The sequence below is a fragment of the Camelus dromedarius genome, chromosome 6 (genome assembly GCF_036321535.1).
Source record: "Camelus dromedarius isolate mCamDro1 chromosome 6, mCamDro1.pat, whole genome shotgun sequence".
NCBI classification, from domain to species: domain Eukaryota; kingdom Metazoa; phylum Chordata; class Mammalia; order Artiodactyla; family Camelidae; genus Camelus; species Camelus dromedarius.
The window spans coordinates 75,701,281-75,709,945 of NC_087441.1; the positions used below are offsets into that span (position 1 = coordinate 75,701,281).

The 8,665-nt window shown below is 41.9% G+C and overlaps 1 pseudogene; it reads left to right on the forward strand.

The window, feature by feature from the left end:
• Positions 1-1,448: 1,448 nt before the first annotated feature.
• LOC105085062 (coiled-coil domain-containing protein 112-like) lies at positions 1,449-3,206 on the forward strand (annotated as a pseudogene).
• Positions 3,207-8,665: the final 5,459 nt, after the last annotated feature.

Genomic DNA, 8,665 nt, shown 5'->3' on the forward strand with positions numbered 1-8,665 from the left:
ACTTTCAGTCTATGTACCTCTTTAGATCTGAAGTGAGTCTTTTGTAGACAGCGTATACATAGCTCTGGCTCTTCTTCATGTTTTCTAGCTCTTTGTTAAAATTCTCACTATGTTCATCCATTTTTCTCCCAAGTTCATTAAACATCTTTATGATCATTACCTTGAACTCTTTATTGGGTAGACTGCTTATCTCTATTCATTTAATTTTTTTTCTGAGGTTTGTCTTGCTCCTTTATTTGGATATGTTATTCCTTTGTCTAATCATTTCCCTTAATTCTCCATTTATTTCTATATATTACATAGATTGGTTATGTTTCCTGATCCTTGAGAAATGGCCCTATATAGGAGTCATCTTATGGTGCCTAGCAGCATACTTGCCTCTGATCACCAGAGCTATATGCTCTTGGGCGCCCTGATGTGGGCGGCACAGGCCCTTCTGCTGTAGTTAGGCCAACTACCTTGGGTGTGCTAATAAAATGCATGGCTAGCCCCTTGCTTGGTTTCCTATCAGGTCCTGCCTTGTGCAGTGGCTTCCAAGCCACTGGTAGGCAAGGCCAGGTCCCAGAGCAGCTGGCTGCAAGGCTCAGGGGGCCTGAGGGCTGGTGCCAGCCCACTGGTAGGTATGATTGCGCCCTAGTGTGGCTGGCTTCAGGGGGCGCCCAGGGCTTGCGCTGGCTTGCTGGTGAGTGGTGCCAGCTCCTGGCAGAGAGCTGTGTGGCCTGGGGCATGCCAGGCCTACCACTGCCCACTAAATCTCTATCACTATCACTGTGGGTAAATCTCTATCACTAATAGGCTAAAGAGAAGACTCACAGCACTTAAACAGGACCAGCTTCCTCACGGGAGAACAAGCTGCCAAATATGTCCACAGCATATACTCAGGGGCAGTTCTAGGTCCTTCTGTCTCTCTGCGAGGCTCTCCAAAAACAGAAAGTTGGTCTGACCCATGCGCCTTTTAAATTTCTGCCTCTGCACTAGGAGCATGTGAGATTTGTGTGCATCCTTTAAGAGTGCAGTCTGTTTCCTACAGCCCTCTGGCTCTCCCATATGCAAACCCTGCTGGCTTTCAAAGCCAGATGTTCTGCTGAGCCTGATGTGGGGTTTATACCCTTTGCTCCATGGGAGAACCTCTGCAATTAGGATTAACCTCCCATCTGTGGGTCACCACCTGGGAGTACAGGTCTTTACTATATCGTGTCTCTGCCTCTCTACCTGTCTTGTTGTGGTTCCTCCTTTATAGCTTTAGTTGTGGAGAATCTCTTCTGCTAGTCTTTAGGTCATTCTTGTCGATAGTTGCTCCATATGGAGTTGTAATTTTGGTGTGCCTGTGGGAGGATGTGAGCTCAGCATCTTTCTACTCCACTTTATGAATGAAGAAATGTAGGCACAGTTCTTCCTCTCCCTCTGGCACATTCACAGTCACACTTCTGCATGCTGGGAACTGTGTGTTGGTTCTGTAGTGCCCCCGTGTGAAACCCTAGGCTGCCTGCCCAGTGCGGCCCCCGTTACTCTACCAGGAAAGATGGCCACACTCACAGCAGTCGTGACACAGAATCATGGCTGTTTTAGTACTTTGGATGGAATTCAACATTTTCAGCTTCAAGACTGGAAGTGGAAAGCTAGCTGGACTAAAAAAGCAAAGATCATACATACAGAAGAAAAATTTTTAAATCAAGCTATTAATAGAAAATAACAGTTATTTCTATCACCCAAAAAAGGACTTCATTATTGGGCATAGTGTGGAGGAAGAATTTAAAATAAATTATCAGCAGGAAAAATGCAAAGAGCAAAAATCCAGCAACAATTGGCCAAAATACATAATGATGTAAAGAGACTTCAGCATCAGTTAAAAGAAATGACACATAGAAGTCAGACAAAGAAAAATATCATATGATTTCACTTATATGTGGAATCTAAAAAAAAAAAAATACCAATTCTATTTACAAACCAAAAACAGACTCATAGACAGAAAACAAACTATGGTTACCAAAGGAAAAAGGATGAGGAGGACTAAATGAGGAGTTTGAGATTAACAGATACATATTACTGAATATAAAATAGATAAATTACAAGGACCTACTGTATAGCACAGGAAACTATATTCAACATCTTGTAATAACATTTAATGAAAAAGAATCTGAAAAAAATATATGTATGTATACATATAACTGAATTGCTTTGCTGTAAACCTGAAACTAACGTTGTAAATCAACTACACTTGAATAAAAAATAAAATTAAGAAGAAGTGACACTTAGACCTGATTTTGTTGAAAGCTCAGAGAAATAATGGAAAAAAACTGTAAATGCAATGAGCACATTTAGGTAAGGGCAGAGACTGATATATGAAGAACTTATGTATTAAAGAAAACAACTAAAAATGAGTTGACTGCCATATCCAGAGAAACTGACACATGGACTTTGGGTCACTCAGGAACCCAGAGAGCTTTCAGAACAATGTCAAGCAAAGTTCATGTAGGCAAAGTACCATCACGTAGATGGTACCATCATGTACTCTTCCAGGAGAAATGGTAGATTTTGAAAAATTCTTTCAGCAAACAGGAGGGCAACAAGGGCACTGGATGATTATGATGACCAGACCTTTGTAGAGGTGAGAAAGAAGCAAACATAAAATGAAGACAACATTCATGGGAGAAATTCTAGACGTTATCCTGGAAGAACACAGGATGGAGGGCAGCAACATGAGAAATTATACAAAAATTTCTTTTTAAAAAAATTTTTTTTGTATGGGGGGGTGGATAAATTAGATTTATTTATATATCTACTTATTAATGCAGGTACTGGGTATTGAACTCATGACCTTGTGAATGCTAAGCCCGAGCTCTACCACTGAGCTATACACATGCCCCTCCCCCCAAAATTTCTGACTGCAGAAAAAAGAAAAAAAATCTACTCAGAATTGGAAAACTATAAGCAGCAAAAAAAGGGGAAGCTTTCAAGTTAAAGACAGAGAATAAACAAGAATATGATCAAGGAAAAAGGAACAAAGAAGAAATAGTAAATGCCAGTTGAAGCTCAGGTAAAACAAAAAAGTATGTAAATGTTGGAGGGTGGGAAGGGATAGATGGGATTTCAAACTTGTAGAATAGATAAACAGGATTATACTGTATAGCACAGGAAAATATACACAAGATCTTATGGTAGCTCACAGAGAAAAAAATGTGACAATGAACATATATATGTTCAAGTATAACTGAAAAATTGTGCTCTACACTGGAATTTGACACAACATTGTAAAATGATTATAAATCAATACAAAATGTTAAAAAAAGTATATAAATGGCAATGAGACAAGTTTATCATATTTAAAAAAAGTTAAAAAGAGGAAGAGAAAGAGCAAAAGCAGCAGGAAGAGCACTAATGCCAGTTTAAACTAAGGTTACTATTAGAAAGTTATACCGAGAAGAATTAAAAAGAGGAAGAACTTTTGAAGCTTGAAAAGGAAGTAAGTGAAAAGCCAAAAAAGGCAGAAAAAGGAAAACTGCTGCTGCTGAAATTGCTAGGTTTCAAGAAAGAGATTTACATAAATTTGAATGGAAAATTATAGATTAGACAGGCCAAGGAAAATGAAAAGGTAGAACAAAAAAGATTGGAAAAATTATAAGAAAAGAGTGAAAGCATGTTAGTAGGTCCCCCCCAGGCTTTACCAATTTAGCAAGGTTTGGAAAGAATGGACCACAAATGTAGGACCTCCCAGTTGTGGGCCACTTCTATATATCCACAGAGGGCTATTCCAATCTGGAGACAAAGAGAGGAGAGAAGAATATGAGATAATGACGCTAATATACAGTTGATGAGAATATTAGCATATTCAGTTATTTTGGAAAATAACATAGTGACTATGTTCTTTAAATATCACTAGTCTAATTAACTGATAATTAATAACATTATATGTTAATTGACAAGTATTATGTTCCATACTGACATTGGCATTAGTATTTCATGTTTATACTAAGAGGACTGTTTATAGGTTGGCCCATTACTGATGTAAAGCCATTTTTAAAAGTTTATGTTACAAACATTATTTCATTTAATGCGCAAAACATTTAGATTGTTCATGGCATATCAAAATGAACTGGGACAATTTTAGAGTGACATTTTTTAAACCAAAAATACAGTCTTTTAGAGCTCACACGTAAGTTAGCACAAGTACTAAAACTGTAAAGTTTTCTTTTTAGAGTTATAAAATAAGTTGATACTTAAAGTTTAACAAATTGATAGATTGGCAATTAGTAGATTTTTGTATAATAAACACTTTCTATTCATTTGAAGGAAAAAAAAAAGGAGAAAGAAAGAAAATTAAAAAGAAAAAAAACAACAACCCTAAAACAGAAAACTTCCTAAGGACACAAAGTCGTCACAGAGCTGAGATTAAAACTCAGGCTGTCTGGTTCTAGAGTCCATCCTCTTAACTGCAGTGAAGACTGCCTCCCACAGCAGAAAACTTTAAAGATCTTCTCATAAATACTGTTAAAGTATTATAGCCTTAAAAGAAGAACAGGATGCTCTCATGAAAGTATAAACAGAGACCAGGACGGAGCTCTTAGCTGTTTAAAATTTGAAGGAGAAAAATAAGACAATATCAGAAAACAGTGTCTCAGAGCTATCAAAATAAGTAGTTGCACGAGAATCAGTTTACGTAACATCCCAAAGGACGACTGGCGCTGTTCCTACAGTTAGGGAGTCAGGTCACTGCTGCTGTTGCTGCTGCCCTGGGCTTGTCGTCACCCAGGTCCCTCAGGTCACCCAAGGACACTGCTTGTCTCCTACCCCGGGCATTATTTGTCATTGCTGAGGAACTTCTTGGCAACAATAAATATGCGATCTGAAGTCATGGGAGGTGTTAGTCCACGGAGCAATCCTCGACCAAAAGATGTGGCTGGGCAAACACACGTCCCCTTCAGAAGGGCTGTGCGGAGATGCGGGGCTCGAAGCCGCCTTGGTGAAGATGTCCTGCGAGACCTCGCGAACAGCTCCGCGAGGAGCTGCGGCCTTCTTAGTAATGCTCCCCGTCCTTCCTCGCCGCGCACCAGTTTCCTTCCCTCCTGCTTCTCTGGCAGGGCACTCCCCAGTAGGAAACCCAGTCCAAGACAAGAAACTACTGAGTACGCGGTCATCAGTCCTGTGGCACCGCGGCAGTCACCAGTCACCCCGCCACAAGTCGGACCTCGCTGGATCTCGCAGGATCTCGCGGGGTCTCGCGAGTTCTCACAGAGCACGCAGGGGTGCCTGGGATGAGAAACAGCTGGGTCCTGTGGCTCACGAGGCCTGTCGTTCCAGGCTCTTGCGTGAGGAGCCTGGCTACCACTATGTATCAGGCAAACCCCAGTATTCCTCGATGCCATGCCCTCATGTCCCCACTCAGAGGTGCGGTGGCTCCCTGCCCGGGAGCACTGGCCAGGAACAGCGAACTGGCTCCAGCCCAAAGGCCGTGCCGGGAGCGACCACCCGAGGCCGGAGCAGGAATGAACTGCGCACGCGCGGGCTGCACTCTGTCGCCTCCCAGGAGCCGTGCAGGACCAGCTGGAAAAATGAATGAAAAAGACCATTTCTTAGACATAGCAGCATGAAACTTAAAAGCACCAAGTAAAGAAAAGGTTCTAAGAACTTACTTCAACTGAAAAAAAAAAATTAACTTAGAAAGGAACAAGAATCAGTCTGGCATCAGCAGCCCCAGAGACTGGAAGGCTGGGGAGCCATGTCAAAGATGACAATCAGCCCCACTCTCAGCCAAGTGTGAAAGCAAAGCAAGCCGGACTACACCAAACATTCAGATATGCAAAGACTCAGATCATTGGCCCCATACGTACCTTTTTGAAAGAAGTTAGTTGAGAATGTACTTCAGGAAAACAAAGGTATATCCAATGAAAAGGAAGACAGACTCAGGAGACGGTGGTTTCAACTTGGAAGGACAAGAGAGAGAAGCTCTAGGATAACCATATGCAGAAGACTAAAGACAAAGCTGGCCAAATTGGAATAGGAGAAGTTGGGGTCTGGGGACAAGGGAGCTGCATGGACTACCAGGATGTGAAGTCTAAAAATTTGACTCTCTTCCACCCCCAAACTTTGGCATCACCTAAACGTGCTGTCACTGTGCCCCCTCTTTCCTTGTGAACACACTGTTCTCTGGCTCTGGGTCCCATCCATCTTCTGCAGGTCACCAGATGCAGTGGGCATGTGGGGTCCTTACCTTGCTTGACCTCAGCAGCATCTGATAGAGCTGTGCTCACCCCTTCCCCACTGCTTACTCGAGATGATCAAGGCAAGTGATGCAAGAAATCAAGAAAACAATTCAAAATTTTTGTCAAAAAAAATAGGAAAGTCATTATTTAAAAATGAAGGGAATTGTAATGTTGCAGAATTTAAAAAATTGAGGTAAAATTGGTATATAACATTATATATATTTCAGGTGTACAGCATAATTTGACATCAGTATACACTACAAAGTGATCACCCCCAAAATCTAGTCACCTAATGTTGCATAATTTTAAGTAATTGGGGGAATATAAGAAAAGGTAATCCATTTGACCTTGATGTGTGGAATTATCCAGCAGTGGTATAAGGGTCATGAAATTGGAGAAGGAAGTATCATTCCAAACCACTATTTAGCTCAACTGTGAACAGTATTTATAGAGTAGTAATAATATAATTTTTTTAAATCCATCTTTTAGCATGAAGCTATATATGAAGCAAGAAGAGATTTGGTTATGGTGGAAAAGTTAAAAATGTAATGATAAAGTCCAGTGTAGTTGGTGCAAGATAGGTGGGAGGGAAGGGGTAGGTAGGATAGTTCATCTTACCTTACAGAATGAGGAGTTAAGAAATACCATTGAAGCTTGATGGGGAAAAAAAATTAGAGATTTAATTCTTATTAGTTAAAGTTACAAGGATTACTGATAGAAAAAAATGATAAAAATGGTAGATACAAAAATGAAGAGGAGAAGGAAATTAGTGTTCAGTGAGCCCTATTCTCACCTTCCATGTTGGGAAATTGCCTAAATGTGATACATCATGGATTAGAAATAAACTATTTAGAATCGTGGAGATAACCAACATAAAAAGAAGGTGCTTCTGATCTGCAGGGCTCTGAGTGAGAGTCACAAAAGAAAGTAGAGAATTTTCTGCATAAACATTCAGAACTCTGATTTCAGGTGCATGGCTCGCTTCTAGGAAAACAAATACAAAATTATTTTTTAAAGCTGTTAGCATACAGATGGCAAATTAAATCACAAGGATTAATTAAAGTACTTTGAGATACAGTGCAATGGAAAGTGAAGAGAGATGCAATGAGGGGATCCCAAGGCATATCAAAAGTTTAAAGAAGGCACGAGAAGCGATTGTGACGAGGAAGCACAAAGTTTGGGGGTGAAGGAGAGGAGAGTAGGAGGTGGCAACCAAGCAAACACCAGATCAAAGGACCCTTTTGTAGCTGTCAGGTGTAGAGCGAGATGGACCTGTTCAAAGGCTGATGGGCAGGGGGCCGTGGAGAGGGAGCGGTTGAAGAGGAAGGATATGGGCTGTGGAAGAGGGGACTTCGGCAAGCTTCGCAGGGATTCTTCGGCAAGCCTCGCAGGGATTCTTCGGCAAGCCTCGCAGGGATTCGGCAGAAGAGGGCTCCCGCCCTGTGCAGCAGGCGGAAGGCGAGGGCTGTATACTTAGAGCTGGGTGTCTGGGGTCAGGAATTTGGGGAAGTTTCTGTCTGACAGCTTCTAATTCCGTTAAGGAAGAGGTCTGCCCCTGCTGTGGAAAGAGGAGCAAGCGGACAGGCACTGGATTTATTTTTGTTGTCTGATTTTTTTTTTTTTTTTTTTTTTTTTAGCGCTCAGCAACCCAGGGCAGATGCCAGGTGTATGAGGAACTGGCTTCCTCCAAAATGGGGTTTTGCCGGGGGGGAGGGGGTGCAAAAGCCGAATACGTATTTTCTGGGAGCACCAGGGGAGGAAGGCAGAGGCAGGCCAATTAGTAAAAGGCTAATTCGTTTAAAGCTACTTCTGCAAGCAGTGAAAAGAATTTCATTTATAAAATAATTTTTTTTTAAAGATGCAAAGCAGGAGGCAAGAGGGTTGCAAGGTGAAGTTCGAATAACCATTCAGGATTTATTAACCTAACTCGAGGCTGGAGGAAAGCCCCGAATGACCCGTTCTAAAGCTGGGGCGATTAAGAATTCCAGAATGTAGAGATTCACTCTTACTTCAACTCAGCCTTAGTGGGCAATAGAGAAGTAGGTCCAGACCACAAAGAGATGGGCCCACTTGGTGAAGGAGCCTTGTATGTAGATGCCAGTCAGGACTGGGACACATTTGACCTCAAACTGCTTTGGAACTGCTCCACCATGTTGGGAAGGGTGAATGAGAAAGTGGACTATTCTGGAAAAGGGCTTGAGATTCCTGGAGGCATCCAACTGGGCATAGTGCTTCCCTGGCCTTGGCTCTGCTCAGCTTTTCTCGAATGGTGTTTAGCAGCTCAGATCCCTTCCACAGACATCTGTGGAAATGAGATGCTGTCCCAGGAAGAGAGCCTTGCACTGTGATGGTGAACCTTGGTCCAAAGTCGCTGTCATTTTGCAATAATTCCAAGGGCTGCTCTTGACTCAGGTCCTCTAAGCAGGTCTGGAGTCAAGATTCTGCGGCATGAGGATAAAGAGTAC